General features: G+C 35.7%; 1 long non-coding RNA gene across 1 annotated transcript; it reads right to left on the bottom strand.

Annotated features, from left to right (window-relative positions):
• Positions 1-1,551: 1,551 nt before the first annotated feature.
• On the bottom strand, positions 1,552-18,858 carry LOC122026350. The gene is made up of 5 exons (XR_006124117.1): positions 18,513-18,858; positions 18,326-18,402; positions 18,056-18,228; positions 17,725-17,788; positions 1,552-1,614 (listed from the first exon to the last, which is right to left on the bottom strand). It is a non-coding gene; the product is annotated as an uncharacterized LOC122026350 (long non-coding RNA).
• Between the last annotated feature and the right edge of the window lie 696 nt (positions 18,859-19,554).

Genomic DNA, 19,554 nt, shown 5'->3' with positions numbered 1-19,554 from the left:
ACGACGAATTTTAAATTTCGTCGCTAATCTACGACGAAGTTCAAATTTTGTCGCTAATATGCGAATTTACCTTTTTTTAGACATTTAAATTTAGTTTTAAAAAAAATGGTTTTTGCGACGAATCTATTATTCGTCGCAGAATCAACGTCAAATCCATTTTTTATCGCTGAATTAGGGACGACTTTAGGATTCGTCGCAAATTCAGCGACGAATATAGAAGTTCGTTGCTAATTTCCAATGAATTTGGTGACGAATTATCTTTTGTTGCTAATTTGCCATGAAAATAATTTTGTCGCAAAATTTGTTGCCAAATTGCGACAATTTTTGTTTTTGCATAAATAGAAATAATTCGAAGATTTTGAATAAAATATCTAAAGGATATTACATTTTACGTGTAGATTGGAGTAGTTTTGTGATTAATCAGATGTCTGAAGACTTTATAGTAAGTTGTTTAAGGTGGTCTTTTTAAATTCTAGTTGATATATGTGGTTATAATTCATCTATCACTATGTAGAGGAAAAGTGAACTACAAAGTCAAAGAAGCAAGGCAAACTTATACTCTCATCGTCTTTCTCGAAAAGGATATGCGGGTTTGTCTGAAGAAATAGTAAGTATTTAGTTAACATTAAATTCCTACTTATGGTTGTCATAGTTGGTGTTGAGTACGTTGACTTCATGTGGTTTTTTGCTTACAGTCCAATGTTTTATGTGATGACGATGAGATAAACAGAGCCATCCTCTGGAAGAGAGGGCGGCTCAACAAAGCTCGGGAATTTGTTGGCGATGAGTTGAAGCAAATAGTGAATAAGATTGTAAGCAAAAGTATATATAAATTGCTTATTTTGTACATATATGATATGTGTATATATTTAAAGTTATTGTATTTGGATGCATGACAGGATGATTATATTGTCCAAAAGAAGGATGGTAAGATGCCCTTTACCAAACCATTTGAAGATATTCTCACGAAGGCCTTGAATTCTAACGAACATGGTGGACGTGTGAGAGGCATAGGAGCAAATGTCACTCCATCATCCTTCTTCAAGGTTGCTAGAGGAAAGGTGCAAATTGATAAGGCTGTCTATGAAAGACAACAGAAAGAGTTTAAGGAGGCTAAAGCTATGCTTTCTGACCAAGGTGACATAATAGAAAAATTGGAAGCAATGGTATTGAAACTATCTGGTCAAGAATTTGAGAGTGAGGAGAAGGATAGCTGTGTAACACCCGCCCTTCCAGGGACACTCTGACTGCCCTTAGAGGGACGGGGTTACTTACATTCACCTAACATACTAATGCATATGAACTCATGGCAGCGGAAGACATGCTTAAAAATTTTTATCATATGCATTTGATTGTCTTAAACATGGCATGTGAATCATAACTTATTAACATTTTACTATATCATAATTATTCTAACATGAACAAGATCTCATAAGAGCATAACATACTGGCTCAAACTATCATCATAAGCATAGGGTCCAAACTTAGTTCACATGCACATTTTAACCAAATATAAATCTAAACTTAATTTGATCTATCCACCATGCCACTTCCACACACATCATCATTGTCCTTCCTGCTGCTCCCCTTAATTCATCCATTCCTTGCCTTTATCTGCAGTACAAGGAACATAAAACTATAAGCACAAAGGCTTAATGAGCTCCTTTCCTACTCATAAAACATAAAGCACATAACACAACATAGTATGTGAAATAAAACATATCATAACATAGCATGGAGAATTATAACATAGAACATATAAGAAACATAACATATCAATACATAGCATGAGGGAACATAATGTAATCATATCATCTCGTATAAGGAGCATAACATAGCATAGCATGACATGTGAGTGCATTTCATGAACATATCATATCATGTAAGCACATATCATGAAACATATCATATTATGTAAGCATGTATCATAACCCATACCTGTTCATAATCGGGCATAAACAATAATTCATAAAATATGTGCATGTAGATGCAAGATGTATATATATTTTTTTAAAACATGTATCATGGAATGCACAAATGCATCATGTCTCTCTCTTTCTTTCTTTTTTTTTTTTAAACATATCATATACATACTTGAACATAATATCATCATGAGGGCCCGACTTGTACCACATACATACATAAATGCGCGCAATCCCTAGGATAGGGTAGCTAGTCCCGAACCTACTAGGGATCTAGGTCCGTTCATAGTCCGTCGACCTAGGGGCGTACTAAGGAGCCCATCCCTTTTTACGAGACCCGTTTCATAGACCATTGACCTCGGGCGTTTATGGAGTCCACCCTTGGTACAAGCCATATAAAATAAAATATCATGTCATACATATCATGTCAACATGCATATCATAGCTTATCATATATGTCATAATTTCTTGTCATATCATGAAGAGAGCTCTTGATCCCATCTTAAGGGAAGCATCTCTTTGCCATATCATAAAGAGTGCTCTTGATCCCAACTTAAGGGAAGCAACTCTTAGGCTTTTCTTCTTACATAAGCCTTTCATACATATATCATGAAACATAACATATTCATATCATAACATAAAACATAACATGTGATCTTCATAACATCGAGCATGGCATATCATATCATGAAGCATGGCATATCATATCGTGAGCATAGCATATCATATCATGAGCATAGCATAACATATCATGGAACATAGCTTATCTCATAACATAAGGCATGACATATTATATCATGAACATAGTATATCATTTCATGAGCATAGCATATCATATCATGAGCATAGCATATCATATCATGGAACATAGCTTATCTCATAACATAAGGCATAACGTATCATATCATGAACATAGTATATCATATCATGAGCATAGCATATCATATCATGAGCATAGCATATCATATCATGGAACATAGCTTATCTCATAACATAAGGCATAACATATCACATCATAAAGCATGGAACTTAAACTAATCACATATCAAAGACCATACATAAGCATGTTTGGTTAGATTCACTCTAGACCCATTTATCCACCTTGGCCGAAACCTTACTAATTGGATTTCCCTTTTTTTCCACTATAAGAAGCATGAAACTAAAGCCACCTATAGATAAATAACCATATATCATAAATGGGCATAAACAAGCATGATTAGTTTGCAAGACAAGGCTCTAAGTCTCTACACTTGCTTGGCCGAACCCTAAGGTGAAGTTCTAAGTTTCATTTGTGTAACATGTAGCATGGAAACTTATCTAACAATATACCAAAGATCATATATCATGTAGAAACATAACTAAGCATGATTAGGTTTCAAAACTTTACCCTAGGTTTGGCATTCCCTCTTGGCCGAAACCTACATTTAGGGTTTTTAAGTTTTTCTAATGTCACATGTAACATAATGACTTAACCTATCTTCATACAAGATATCATACCTCATGATTAAGCATAAATAAACATAATTAGATTTCAAAACTCTCCTCTAAGCTTTGCATTTCACTTTGGCCGAACCCTATAAATGGGGTTTTAAATTTTTGTAACATAATGACTTAACCTCACCATATACAAGATATCATACCTCATGAACAAGCATAAATAAGCATGATTGGGTTTCAAATTTTTGACCCTAAGCTTGGTATCATGTCTTGGCCGAAACTTTACACTAGGGTTTCCATCATTTTTGTTACCACATGAAGCATAACAATCTAAGCTATCAACATATAAAAATTCATATATCATGAAGGAGCATAAACAACATATTTCCTTTTCAAATGTTTTTTTTGCTCTAACTCTTATAACCCATCTTGGCCGAAACTTTACCTTAGGGTTTCCCTCATTTTTTTTTTACCACATGAAGCATAAAAACCTAAGCTATCAATATATAAAAAATTCATATATCATGAAGGAGCATAAACAATTATGTTTTCTTTTCAAAATCTTGCCCTAAACCCTATGATTCATCTTGGCCGAAACATTAGGTTAGGGTTTCTAATTCTTTTAATAACATATAAGGTCTTAAAACTTAAACTAACAACACATAAAAGATCCTACATCATATAAGAGCATGGGCAAGCATGATACCAAAAGAAACTTTGCTCTAGATCTTCCCTTTTTGTCTTGGATGAAACTTCAAGATGAGGTAATTATATATATTTTTTTCTACAACATAAAACATAACTTGTAACCTTGTAAATCCTAAGTGACCACCAATCTATCTTGTCCAAAACTTTCAAGGAAATTCATAAGATTTCAAAAACATTTTCATACATCGATAACTACTTGTACTGCAGTGAGGGGATACTCACTTCCTTGCTTGATTTTCTTAGAGAAGAGACCTTGCTTGTGGAGCCTTCCTAGAGAGGAGCCTTCCTTTGCTTGGGTTTCGGCAAGGAGGTGGGGAAGGGCTTGGTCACGGTGGAGAGAAGGAGGGAGGAGGAAGAGAAAAAAATGAACTCTCTTCTTTAATTTCACCTTTTATTCTACATGAGAGGAGGAAGGGAAAATACATTTTTCCTTCTCCTTTCTTTTACTCACTCTAAATGAAAAGAAGAAGCAAGGCTCATCTTTTCATTTGAGAGGAAGAAGGCAACTCCAACTTCTCCTTCTAAATGAAAGAAACTCTTTTCTTACTCTTAACTATATTGTCACTTCTCTTTCTAACAATATCTTCTCTTGGTCTATTGGTTAACACATACATGTATCTAGTAAGAGATCCAAGGTTCAAACTTTGGTCATCTCTTTTTGGTTCTATTATTTTTATTGTTTTTGAAATTTTACATATAAGGCCTATTTTTATTCATGATAAAAATATCTAAAATCTTGCTTAGTACCCTATGGGTATTACAGTGCTCATTTAAACCACAATACCTCCTCGATATAAAACCTGACGTTGAACGTCATAGGCGCCTCTCAAATGAAGGCCTAGAAGAACATGATGATGAAGATGTGAAATTTATTGAGAAGGATTCAACTTTACAGGTTAAATATATATTTCACGTTGATATTATTATCCCATCGTTAGTATCTAATGAGGCTTGTAAAGCACTATATGTTGAAGATTCATGAATTGTTTGTCTTATAGGGAAAAGCAGTGATGTTGTTATTGCAGCCTAACGACAAGACTGTTGCATATGGGACAATTGTCTCTGTTAATGGACCTGGCAACTTTATTGATGATGTTCCATTACCCATGAATTGCATGAGGATTAGCATTGATAAAGCAATTGATCAATCAACACCACTGCCTGTTACAATCCCATCTGCATGTCAGAGTATTGGGGATGCTGTAGGTGGCCATGTGGCTTGGCCTGTGCACTTAATCAGCATGCGGGATGAGGTAAATGTGATAAAGTGTTGTCTAAATTTTGTGTACATTTAAAGTATGTCACATATCTAATATATATATGGTTGCATTTACATATGTAAGACCAGGAAGAAAAAAGTTGACAACAGACAAGAGAAGTCTAAGTTACAATCGTTCAATGTGTCAAGACCCTTACACATCTTATATAGTTATTTTCAGCGTCTTGATGAAACAGAGAATGTGATTTTGGAATTAGTTCCTGATGTATTTGGCATGGAGCGCACAGTCCATGTTAACATATTTCCCTTTTGTGAATTGAAGTCAATCACAGACACTTGCATAGTTGTGTATATGTGGTAAGCTTTCAATTGAATTGGACTTTATTTATGTGTTTCATTAATTTAGATATCATCATTTTTTTGGGATATTTTCCAATTGTAGGCATCTATATAGAAAGATGCAGGAAAAGATGTTGCTGCAGGATTTCAGATTGGTGGATCCAATGCTTGTGGAGTATGTACCATCAAGAAATCAGAATAGAGATTTCATCCAAGAACAGTTGAATAAAAGGGCTTGTTACTTAAGCAGTAGGCTAATTGGTACCTCATCTGGTCAATTGGTTGTTGTGCCATACAACGTTGGGTGAGTAAGAATAACATTATATATCACTCTCACTTGCATATTTTGAGAACTTGCAAGATGTATATATACACTAATTATATTTCTTTGTGTAGTTTTCACTGGATTTTGACTTTCATCAATGTTGAGAAGGAGATTATTTTTTTGTTGGATCCTCTTAGTCGCCGCATTCGTGATCAAGATTGGAAATATGTTGTTAACATGTAAGTTTTTTGGCTTCTTTTCTTACCTTTGTTGAAACGTGTATGTATTTTGATGTGGCAATACAATTCCCACGGGTTATATGCATGAAGGGCCTTGAAAATGTATAATGCGGAGGCTGGAAGGAAAGGGAAAAAATAACCAACATGGGTAGTTGTCAAGGTATGTCCTTTTGATTAGCAATTGTTTCACTATCCTTGAAGGAGTTATTCCAATATTTCTTTTTAACATAGGCTCCTCAACAACCGGATGCGGAGCAATGTGATTTTTATATCATGCGATATATGAAAGATATAATTGAAAATTTTGGAGTTGACAACAAGGATTCACTTCCAGCAATGATAATAATACAATATCTTCCATTTTGCATATAAGCCCTAAAGATAATTTGTTGCATTTCCCAACACTGTTTCAGTATCATAATTGATACAAACCCATTGATTTTGATTGATTATAAACGTCTCTTAGCTTTTCCCTCAATATATCAGATCTTGCTGCTGCTATGCTTTTCCCCTGGTGCTTGATGTGTTTTTATGTAGTCTTTGAACTTCTATTTCAATTTTGGCAGCTATGTGCTCGTCTATAATTAATAGTTCAATAGAATTCAGGGTCACTGATTTGTTATATGATGCTCTTGGTCCTTCCATGATTTTTGAATTCAACCATTATCATGCCTAGTAATTTGTTGTATGATACTGTCGGTTCTTATCAATCTCTACACTTTAATTAGAAGGAGCAAATTATCTATGTTATATTCTAAGCAGCATATACTAAGTGTTATATATGAAAGTTTTAGATTTTATAATGATTTTTTTGTGCAAAATTGCATATGTATATGTGTATCGGTGTGTATGTGGATGCGCGCAATTATCCTTCAATGAATTAAGCATTATGAACAATAGTCTTCCACAACAGCCTTTAAAAACTCAGTATTCTATTTTATTTGATACATATACACATTTTTTTTAGTTATTTGACATATGGTGGATTATTGGGTCCTGATCATGAATTAACTTTGTATAAAGTATTGTAGATTATCTTTGTTGCAAGTATCAATTAGAAAGGGACTTTCTTTGGTTTAGATATTTTGCATTCCAAATTTAGTTTATTGGTAGTTCTCATTGCAAAATCAGACTGAAAAGCTTTCAAAATGCTTGATTTGAAGTGTTAGAAGGATATAGATCAGAAAAACTAGACTGGCCTCGTTAGAGCTAGAGCAGATATTTGGAAAAAAATAAATAAATCAAAATTGCATCTTTACCATTTCCAGCTTTCAAAATTACATCTTTACCATTTCCATCTTTCAAAATTGCATCTTTACTAATATATTATTTATGTACTTTTACAGTTTACAAATCTCAAGTGCTCCAGAGTTGAAATTGATGAAGTGCGGTTCGAGAAGTGTGGTTCTACCTTGATGTGTTGTTAAAAGAATGTTCTACCTTGATTTTGATATCTATTAGCTTTTGTTGTAAAAAGAATATCTGGGTATTTTATGAATACTGTTGTAAGAAGATTATTTATGTAATTTGTGAATATTTGTGTATTTTATGGATACTGCTGAATGAAGAATATTTGTGTAATTGTGAATATTTGTGTATTTTGTTTTGGTTACTGTCGGTTTTTCATTATTTCGGAAATCAAATTTGTGCTATTAAAAAATACCCATATTATATCGGTTTTCCACCGCTGCAAAACCGGTGTTATTAACTAATATTACATCGATCGTATACCGCTGCTAAAACTGATGTTATTAACATACAATATTACATCGGTTTTACACCGTTGATGAAACGGTGTCGTTAAGTGATACTACACCGGTTAATAACCGATTCGAAGACTGGTGTCGTTAAGTGATACTACACCGATTTTAACCCGATGTCTAAAATGGCAGACCTTTTACATCAGCTTCATAGACATCGGTCGAAAATGTAATAAACACGAAAACATACCCATGAGTTTTGTTGATATCTCTATATCCATGACTTGTGAGATCAAGTCATCGAGTTGACCTACATGCTAGTCTCATCGCATTAACATTGTCCCTGAATGTTAATACTTGACTAGGAATGATTAAGAGTAGCGTTCCCTATATCATCTCACTATCGATTCAACCAATCGATTAATATAGGTAAGAACCTTCTACTCAAGGACGCTATTATACTTAGTTATTTGGCACCAATACAAGTAAGTATAATAACCAAAATAAATGACTTTATTTATATACAAGAATATGATACAACGAGTCCATACAATAATCATCATATGATTGTCTCTAGGGCTCTAACTAACACTTAGGTGGTCGGCCAAGCCAAAGGCTTTGAGCTAAGTAGGGTGGCAGGCCATAGCTTGGAGCCCAAGCTTGGTGTGATCGGCCATATAAAATAAAAGGATTTTATTTTTTAAAATCTTTTCTTATGTGGAAGCCATGGTTTTAAAAGAGAGTTTAAAATTTAAATATTTCCTTTTATAGTTTTCTACAAAAGATTAAGAGAAAGGTTTGATATCTTTCCTTATTTGTAGTTAAAAGGAATATTTTAATTTTTGAGAAAACTTTCCTTTTATGTAACCATCCTCATGTTTAAAATTAAATCTTTCCTTTTATAGTTTCTACAAAAGATTAAGAGAAAAGATTTAATATCTTTCCTTATTTGTAGATTGAAAGGAAGATTTTAATTTTGAGAAAACTTTCCATTTTGTAATCATCCACATGTTTTAATAGAGAGATTTTAATTTATAAAAGTTTCCTTTTATAACCAACCATAAAGGGAATTTTTAAAGAGAAATTTTATTTTTAAAATTTCCGGAAACAAATAAGGAAGTTTTAATTTTGTGTTTAAAACTTGCCTTATTTAGAGCACTTGTAGGGGCCGACCATGAGAAGGGTTAAAAGGAATTTTTAATTAAATTTTCCTTATTAACCAATGGCAAGGAAAATAAAGGAATTTTAATAATAGTTAAATCCTCTTATTTGCCAAGACCAAGGAATATAAAAGAGACGGTAGACGTGCCTCACCTCATAACATCTCTTCTATTGTTTCTCTCTTCTCTTCCTTGGTGTGGCCTGCCCTATACTCTTACTTTTCTCTTCTACTTTAGTTGCCGGTGCATCCCTCTCTTGGAGTTCTTGTGGTGGTCGGTTCTTGCTAGGAGAAGAAGGAGAGAAAGGAGGTTTTGTTCTAGCATCCCTTGGAGCTTGAAAGTTGGTGGCCGAAACTTGCAAGAAGGAAGGTGTCTTGGTGGTTCTCATCTCGATAGATCATTGTCCACACACCGTCCGAGATAAGAAGAAGAATATGATAGAAGATCAAGAGGTTATTGCTTACAAAGAAAGGTATAACTAGTAATTTTATTCCACATCATACTAGTTCTCTTTGTATGGATTTTGAAATACCAAACACAAGAGGCTAGTGATTCTAAATTTTCGGATTTGTGATTCGAAGTTGTGTTTCTTTTGTTTTTTCGATCTTGTGATTCGATTATTCTTTTTCGTTAAACCTAGGGTTACTATAAGGAAATTAAATATTGAATTTCGTTGAGAGGCTTTGTCGAGGAAATGGTGGATGCTCCCATACCCAAGAAGGCCTAATCCCTCTTCATGTTTAACCTAGAAGTCAATCTCTGAAATTAATATTTAATTGAATTTGTGACATAGGTGGATTTGGATTAATAATGTTAAGCATCGTTTGCGATCCAAGTCTAAACCACTAAGAACAGATAAGTTGAATTTGGAATCAATAATGTTAAGTTCCGTTTGCGATTCCAAATTTAATTTCTAAAGAACAAATAGGTTGTTATGAATGGTTCAAGACTTGTACAAAATTTTTGTACAGGGGAACTGATACGATATTCCCAGTAGCAACCAACAATTGGTGTCAGAGCTAGGGTTTGCCTCTGTGTGTTTGGTTTTCAGTTTAAGCACATGTCATACATATTTTAGGCAGGATAATAGTAGGATATGCTAACTCTGTGATTGCAGGCTCCAACTATTATGGCTTAAATGTGTGTGCATGATTGTATTTATTAAATACAGCAGGAGCTGTATTAGCCCTAGGATTTTAATTTTTTGTTCGATCTAGACTTTATGTACATTCCTTTGTGGAATATAGGATCGATATATATAAAATTCTATTTTTGTCACGGATCGTATCCTTACGAGGCGTGGTACTGTTTGAGCACCAGAAGCGCAGCAGAAAAGGAAGCTTGATGGACCCGACGACATGGACCCTAGGGCTGGCAGCACACAGAGGACAGTGATGGAAGAAGTCATAATAGTTGGAAAATTAATTATCATATTTATTGCTTTATTTACTGTGTTGTGTGTGTGCATGTGATGTATGCTTGCATAGTCAAAAAAATCCTCATCTTAAAAAACTAAGTGGGAGAGAGATTAGTAAATAAATTCCATAGTCTCCATTGCTAGTTTGTAAGTGATGCAACAAACTTGTGTGTTGGCTCTGAGTGCCTCCGTCCATAATGGATGAGTTTGTTTGCGGATCACTAGATCAAACTTTCTTTATGGATGGTTATAGGAAATTATTTAGGAGCGTGTGATCTTCTCCAACTGAAGGGGCACAATCCTATTTAATGGACAAAGTATCAAGTAATGGTACACACTTAGACGCATTCAATAGTATCCTCCCCAACGGAGACACTGCTATTGTTTTGAGTGACCAAAGGAAAACTAACTATTAATTTTATTTGTCATAAAGTTAGGATGACAAGATAATAAAATTAATGGGTAAAACCTCCTCTCTTACAAATGTTGAATTTGTATGCGTCCACGCTAACGTGGCATGCATAATTCCCGGTGTTTTGAGGTGTTGGTAAACTTAAATAGTATTGTTTGAGGAATCAATATTATTTTAAATTTCGAGTCTTGACCAAAAATTTATTTTGTGATTCTTAGGATGACTTTCAACCCACTGGCTATTATACTGAAAGAGAACAAACTTATTGGTCAAAACTACATAGATTGGAAAAGAAACCTGGACATTGTCCTAACTGCTGAAGGTTATAAGTTTGTACTATTAGAGACCTGCTCTGAAGTGCCTAATAGTGATTCTAGTGAAGAGGAGACTGAGTATCATAAAAAATGGGTAAAGACAAATGAGATGGCGCGGTGCTACATCTTGGCTTCAATGCCAAATGTGCTGCAATATCAGCATCAGGACTTGCCAACTGCTTATGATATGATGAACAATCTTAAGGAACTCTTCAGACACCAGAGTCGGGCTGCTAGGCAAGAGGCAATGAGAAAATTAATGACAACCACCATGTCAGAAGGGACACCCGTAAAGGATCATATCCTAAAAATGATGGCTTACTTAAACGAGATACAAATCCTTGGAGTTGAAATCAATAGGGAAACCCAGGTCGATATTATTCTTCAAACGCTACCCAGAAGTTTTGAGTAGTTCTGTCTGAACTATAATATGAATAAAAGGATGTATTCATTGGCAGAACTACTGATAGAACTTCAGGCAGCAGAAGGATTATTTCGTCATAATTCTCACATTCATTTTGTTGAAAATGTTTCTAGTTCTAAGTCGAAAGGCAAGAAGAAGAACAAGAAACAAGCTGGCTCAGCAAAGAAGGTGAATAGATCTCTAGGTACTGGACCGAAAGCTAGAGTAAAGAAATCAAAAGGCAAGTGCTTTATTTGCAAGCAGACTGGACATTGGAAGGCGGATTATCCTCGTAAGAAAGAGAACAATAAAGGTATATCTTATTCTCTAGTAGTTGAAATATGTTTAGCGGTGTTATCTACCAGCACCTGGTGTGTAGATACAGAAGCCACTGATCATGTTTGCAATACATTGCAGGGTTCCAAGAAACCCGGTAACTATATGAGAGAGAGATAACCGTCTACATGGGCAATACTGCAAAGGTGGCGGCTGTTGCAGTGGGAGACGTCTACTTATCATTCGATAGGAATAGAAATTTGATTTTGAGAAATTGTCTTTATGTACCAACTTTTAGAAAGAATTTAATTTCAATTTCTAAATTGTTTGTGGATGGATATTCTATTTCTTTTGATGACAAAGTAGTTATCAAGAAGAATAGAGTTATTATTTATTCTGGTACATTAGTAGGCAACTTGTATACTCTAAATCTAATTTCTCCCACAAAGCAACAAATAAAAATTAATAACACATCTTCTAATTCTAATAAGCGAAAGGAACCTTCAGAAATGAACCAAACATATCTTTGGCATCTAAGGCTTGGTCATATTAACTTAAGTAGGATTCAAAGGCTAATAGCCGATGGACTCTTGGGTTCATTAGTGTTGGAAAACTTTTCAACTTGTGAATCTTGCTTGGAAGGTAAAATGACCAGAAGACCTTATAAGGCCAAAGGATATAGAGCTAAAGATACGTTAGAACTGGTTCATTCTGATTTGTGAGGTGGTTACAAATATTTTATCTCTTTTATAGATGATTATTCGAGATACGGATACATTTACTTGATGCGCCGCAAGTCTGAGTGCTTTGATAAGTACAAAGAGTATAGGGCTGATGTGGAGAAACGTCATGGTAAAAGTATCAAGACACTACGGTCTGATCGTGATGGCGAATACCTCTTTGGAGAGTTTAGGAATTACTTATCAGGGATTCAATCCCAATTGTCTGCACCAGATACACCCCAACAGAATGCTGTGGTAGAACGAAGGAATAGTACTCTTATGGAAATGGTTAGATCGATGATGAGTTATTCAGAATTACCAAATTCGTTTTGGGAATATGCTCTGGAAACAGCAGTGTATAATCAATATGGTACCTTCTAAATCAGTACCCTCTACTCCCATAGAATTATGGAATGGGCGTAAGCCTAGTCTGAGTTATATTCAGTCCAGCACATGTGCTGAAGGGAGATACTGACAAGTTGGAATCACTTACAGAAGTTTATCTGTTTGTGGGATATCCTAAGGGAACAAAAGGTGGTTTGTTTTATAATCCTAAAAATCAAAAGATCATTGTAAGCACCAATACTCGATTTTTAAAAGAAGATTATGTAATGAACCATAAGCCCATGAGTGAAATTGTTCTAGAAGAAATTAGAGAGGACAAGTCTACTTTAATACCAACAGTACAAGATGAAATATCACAAGAAGCTGCAACATGTATCACAAATGATACACAACCACAGACAGTACCTCGTCGTAGTGAGAGAGTTGTGAGGCAACCTGAGAGATTCATGTTTTTGGGAGAGTCATTAGACTTGATCCCTGGTAAACATGAACTTGATCCCCAGACATATGACGAAGCACGCCAAGATAAAGATGCAGTATCTTGACAAAGAGCGATGAACTCTGAAATAAAATCTATGTATTCTAATAATATCTGGGAGCTTGTGAACTATCAAATAGTGTAAAAGTTATTGGATGTAAATGGATCTACAAAAGGAAAAGAGGGACAGACGGGAAGGTAGAAACTTTCAAAGCAAGGCTTGTTGCGAAGGGGTATACTCAGAAAGAGGGAATCGATTATGAGGAAACATTTTCGCCAGTAGTAATGCTTAAGTTTATCCAGATACTCTTATCTATTACTGCTCATATGGATTATAAGGTTTGGCAAATGAATGTCAAGACAGTTTTCCTTAATGGAAGTCTTGAAGAAAACATCCATATGAAGCAACCAGAGGAGTTCATTGAAAAAGACAAAGAGTATCTAGTGTGCAAGCTAAATCGGTCTATTTATGGACTAAAGCAAGCTTCAAGGTCTTGGAACATCCGGTTAATGAAATAATCCAGTCGTATAGATTTATTCAGTGTTCAGATGAGTTTTGTGTATACAAGAAGTGTAATGAAAATGTGGTGGTATTTCTTATACTATACGTAGATGACATTTTGTTAGTTGGAAACAATATCAAAGTGTTGTTGGAAGTAAGGGTATGGTTGTCCAAGGAATTCGATATGAAGGACTTAGGAGAATGCACACATATTCTTGGGATCAAAGTAATAAGAAATCGCAAGAAAAGGATGTTGTGCTTGTCCCAAACTTCATATATCAATACAATCCTAGCTCGTTTTAGCATTCAAGACTCCAAGAAAGATTTTCTACATTTTGGGCATGGAGTAGCTTTTATCTAAAGAGATGTCTCTGAAGACATCAAAGGAGATAGAGGACATGAAGGCAGTTCCTTATGCTTCAGCTGTAGGAAGCCTAATGTATGCTATGTTGTGCACGAGACTGGATATCTGTTTTGTCGTGGGCATGGTTAGCAGATATCAAAGTAACCCTGGACAAGGACATTGGACTGCTGTAAAGTATATATTAAAGTACCTGAAAATGACTAAAGATTATATGCTGATTAACCAAGCAGATGATTTGCTCCCTGTTAGTTACATGGATTCTGGCTTCTAATCAGATAGGGACAATAGTAAGTCTACATCAGGCTATGTGTTTACTTTAGGAGGTGGAGCTATTGCATGGAGGAGTGTTAAGCAGAAATACGTTTCAGACTCAACCAAGTCAGCCAAGGAAGCTGTATGGCTTAGGAACTTCCTAATGGACTTAGATGTGATTCCTGGTTTGCCCAAAATCATCACAATTTATTGTGATAATAGTGGCGCAGTAGCAAACTCAAAGGAGCCACGAGCCCATAAGGCAAGTAAACATATATAGCGCAAGTACCACCTGATACGAGACATTGTAAAGCGAGGAGAAGTTGTTGTTGCCAAGATTGCATCAACGGATAATCTGGCAGATCCTTTCACTAAGGCCCTTCTGGCGAAAGCTTTTGATCGGCATGTTGAAGGAATGGGAATCAGATGTGTGGCGGCGATTATGACAGCATAGTCTTTTAGTATAAGTGGAAGATTATTAGAATGTATACTAAAAGCCTAGCTTTTCGTAAACATTTATTTTGAAATAAAGAATCGCATTGATCAAATGTTTACATTTATACTAAGTGTAGTTGTTCAATTAATTTATATTGTAGATAACATGGTGTGTGGTGTCACACACAGAAGATAATGTTATCAGTTCTTTATAAATTATAAACAGTTGCTCATGACTAAAATGGATAGCAACAAACCATTGGAATAGTTGTAGTGTAATTTGATATTAGTTTATCTTGACTATAAAATTACACTAGTACACTCAGAGTGTATTGAGCTGGATCAATTAAGGTAAGTTCTTTTTATACTGATTGAATAAAAGAACAAGACCTTTGTTATTGTGGAAATATGTGCTCTTAATCCTGATATAATAAAAAGCACATATATCTAGTATTTATTTCTTTGACTTATCAATGAGTAAGATTTAGTTCGATAAATCAAGAGGTCCGATAAGTTGGGAAATGATATTATTTATAGTGTGTGTTGTTGATTATAGAAGGAAACTGTTCTAGTAATCTCGGTTGATAATGTCTTCAAGAGAAGCTCATAAGGATTGTCATGTAAACCTTGCAGGTGGAATTAGTCAGACATGACGATAAGGTTGAGTGGTACTACTCTTGGACTAAGATATTAATTAAAGTGAGTTGTCAGTAACTCATTTAATTAGCGGGTATTCGACATCTTCAACACAGGGAGGTTAAGACACTCATGATAAGAAGGAGCCCAAAATGTAATTTGGGATTGATGTGGTAGTTCAATAATAATTCTTTAGTAGTATGAATTATTATTGATGAAATTAAGTTGGGTGTTCGGGACGAACACGGAAAGCTTAATTTCATTAGGAGACCAAAATCAATTCCTCCTCTCGGTCCCTATCGTAGCCTCTTATTTATAAAGAATTATATCCACCAAATACCCACTTCCTACCCACCCTTAGGTGGTCAACCAAACAAGCTTGGAGCCCAAGCTTGGGCTGGCCAAGCCAAAGGCTTGAGCTAAGAAGGGTGGCCGACAATAGCTTGGAGCCCAAGCTTGGTGTGGTCGGCCATATAAAATAAAAGGATTTTATTTTTTAAAATCTTTTTTTATGTGTAAGCCATGGTTTTAAAAGAGAGTTTAAAATTTAAATCTTTCCTTTTATTGTTTTCTACAAAAGAATAAGAGAAAGGTTTAATATCTTTCCTTATTTGTAGTTAAAAGGAATATTTAATTTTTGAGAAAACTTTCCTTTTATGTAACCATCCTCATGATTTTAAAAGAGATTTTTAAAATTAAATCTTTCCTTTTATAGTTTCTATAAAAGATTAAGAGAAAAGATTTAATATCTTTCCTTATTTGTAGATTGAAAGGAAGATTTTAATTTTGAGAAAACTTTCCTTTTTGTAATCATCCACATGTTTTAATAGAGAGATTTTAATTTATAAATGTTTCCTTTTATAACCAATCATGAAGGGAAATTTTAAAGAAAAATTTTATTTTTAAAATTTCCAGAAACAAATAAGGAAGTTTTAATTTTGTGTTTAAAACTTGCCTTATTTGGAGCTCTTGTAGGGGCCGGCCATGAGAAGGGTTAAAAGGAATTTTTAATTAAATTTTTCTTATTAACCAATGGCAAGGAAAATAAGGGAATTTTAATAATAATTAAATATCTTTATTTGCCAAGACCAGGGAATATAAAAGAGATGGTAGAGGTGCCTCACCTCATAACATCTCTTCTATTGGTTCTCTCTTCTCTTCCTTGGTATGGCTGGCCCTATACTCTTCCTTTTCTCTTCTTCTTTAGTGGTCGGTGCATTCCTCTCTTGGAGTTCTTGTGGTGGCCGGTTCTTGCTAGGAGAAGAAGGAGAGAAAGGAGTCTTTGTTCTAGCATCCCTTGGAGCTTGAAGGTTGGTGGCAAAAACTTGTAAGAAGGAAGGTGTCTTAGTGGTTCTCATCTCGGTAGATCGTTGCTCACACAATGTTCGAGATAAGAAGAGGAATACGATAGAAGATCAAGAGGTTGTTGCTTACAAAGAAAGGTATAACTAGTAATTCTATTCTGCATCATACTAGTTTCTTTGTATGGATTTTGAAATACTAAACACAAGAGGCTAGTGATTCTAGATTTTCGGATTTGTGATTCGAAGTTGTGTTTCTTTTATTTTTTCGATCTTATGATTCGATTGTTCTTTTTGGTTAAACCTAAGGTTACTATAAGGAAATTAAATATTGAATTTCGTTGAGAGGCTTTGTCGAGGAAGTGGTGGATGTTCCCATACTCAAGAAGGTCTAATGTCTCATCATGTTTAACCTGGAAGCCAATCTCTGAAATTAATATTTAATTGAATTTGTAACATAGGTGGATTTGGATTAATAATGTTAAGCATCGTTTGTGATCCAAGTCTAAACCACTAAGAATAGATAAGTTGAATTTGGAATCAATAATGTTAAGTTCGGTTTGCGATTCCAAATTTAATTTCTAAAGAACACAATAAGTTGTTAGGAATGATTCATGACTTGTACAAAATTTTTATACAGAGGAACCGGTACGATATTCCCAGTAGCAACTAACATAATCATGGTGTCTAGTATATGCTAATTATAAGGGATAACAATGTGAGACTGTATAAAAATAAATTTGAGCATCTCGAAGGTTGAGTGGATAAAGTATCAAGCACAAGAACTAATACAAGTGGAGTCAAGGTAAACATATACTCTAATCCACAAATAACTCATGCACTAAGGGCAATAGCTAAAGAAACAAGTCAAGATATACCCGTCTTTAAATGTAGTCTTAATCCGATGTCACCTTTATCACGACACCCGCCTCGATCAAAGTCCTGCATCAATGTATCCAATTTTAACCAACTTCATATGAAATTAAATAACTAACCAATATATTAAATAGGTAACTAATCCGAGCTCATTAATTATCCTCTACTAATCTCCATTACTGATCTCCTCAACCAAAATCCATACCCCTAATTTACACTACAACAATTAGGGTTACCAAATCATGAGTTTATTCCCTAAATACAAACTAACAGTATTATAGATTCATCTTCACCAGTATCCAACACCCAAAGCTTGATCCTACCATAACTCACCTCTGTCGACCCACTGCTAGGAGGTGCTACTGCCGGCCCAAGCACTGTGGCCATCAAAGCTTGATCCTACCATAACTCACCTCTGTCGACCCACTGCTAGGAGGTGCTACTGCCGGCCCAAGCACTGTGGTGATGGCCGCTGCCACAGATCCACAATCAGAGCCCCTACAAGGCTACAAACAGATGCAATCACATTGATCAGTAGCCAATTCAAATTGAATCCAATACCTAGATCTACAGACCTAACATCTGCAGTTGTAGAGGTCTTACCTAATAATTTCTAAGGCGGAAAACACCTACTGAGAACCCCCACCGGCGAGGTTTACTGCTGGAGGTCTTGGTCGATTCTTGTACCGTGAGGCATTGCCAGAACAACACCTCAAATTAGTCTAACCTCCCATACTGGTAGTAAATCCCAATTCTCCACAACTAAAGAACCCTAATCGGACTACCATACCTGCACCTACCTTGATGATGGAATCCCTCACAATCGGCGAAGGGAAACCCGACGAGATCAGCTCTGCCCTAGGCTCGGGAAGATGAGATAGCTGTCTGGAGCACAAATCCTCGCCACTATCGAGCTCTGGAACATGCAATACCACTCCAGCATCCACAGAACTCAGATCTCCTCACCCGACCGAAGATTCCCTGCGCAAAGCAGTGTTTCGAAGGATGACATCACCGGTGAGACCTTCGATGAGATGCAGAGGAAGTTGAAGACTTGTCTCGCGACAAGGCATTGGCGATCGGGCGAGTTCGAGAGGAGGTCGACGTTTTCGGCAGAGTAGACACACAGGGAATGGGACGGCGTTTTAGGGCATTGTTGCCCTACTTATATAAGCAAAGTTTAATTACTCTGTTAACTCCCTATTAAGCCTCCTCCAATGATAATTTTTATTACCTCTTTTTACTTAACCATTAAACACTACCATTGGATCTCCAAATAATTCCGGGAAAATATCTAAAAATTCCCAATAATTACGATAAGGTTATTACCCTATGTCCCTTTTATTTATTTTGTCGTATTTCACATCTTCAGAAGAGCGCAAGGAATGAAAGTCGTAGCAATTATTGATTTTAAGTAGCTAGTCGAAGGCTGATTTTATAGCCTCGTCCGAGGGCCTAGATCCCCTCCCGGGTGCCTGAACCATGCTAACGTGGCAAGCTCTCATCGAAATTTCATCCCTAAAGTTTATCCACCTCAGGGGGGCTAGACCCCCTCCGGGTTCTTGAACCATTGACGTGTGTCGGCCAGTCGTCATCCTCGAACTTAGTTTCTAGATTAACTTTTCTAGCCCGGGCATATGGACCAACTCTGGATGCTCGGATTGTCCGGGTGCCTAACCAGACACCTGCCCGGGCTAAGCTGGTCCAAGCACCCGAACCAACTCCAAGAGTCCGGATCCCTTCCGACTGCACAAATAACTCTTTTTCACTCATCTTTTTTTTGCAAAAAAGAGTTAGTCTAAGCAACTATAATATGTTTATCCTATAAAATA

Source organism: Zingiber officinale, chromosome 1A (assembly GCF_018446385.1).
Source record: "Zingiber officinale cultivar Zhangliang chromosome 1A, Zo_v1.1, whole genome shotgun sequence".
In the NCBI taxonomy this organism is placed as follows: domain Eukaryota; kingdom Viridiplantae; phylum Streptophyta; class Magnoliopsida; order Zingiberales; family Zingiberaceae; genus Zingiber; species Zingiber officinale.
This window is presented reverse-complemented; position numbering and strand designations above follow the sequence as displayed.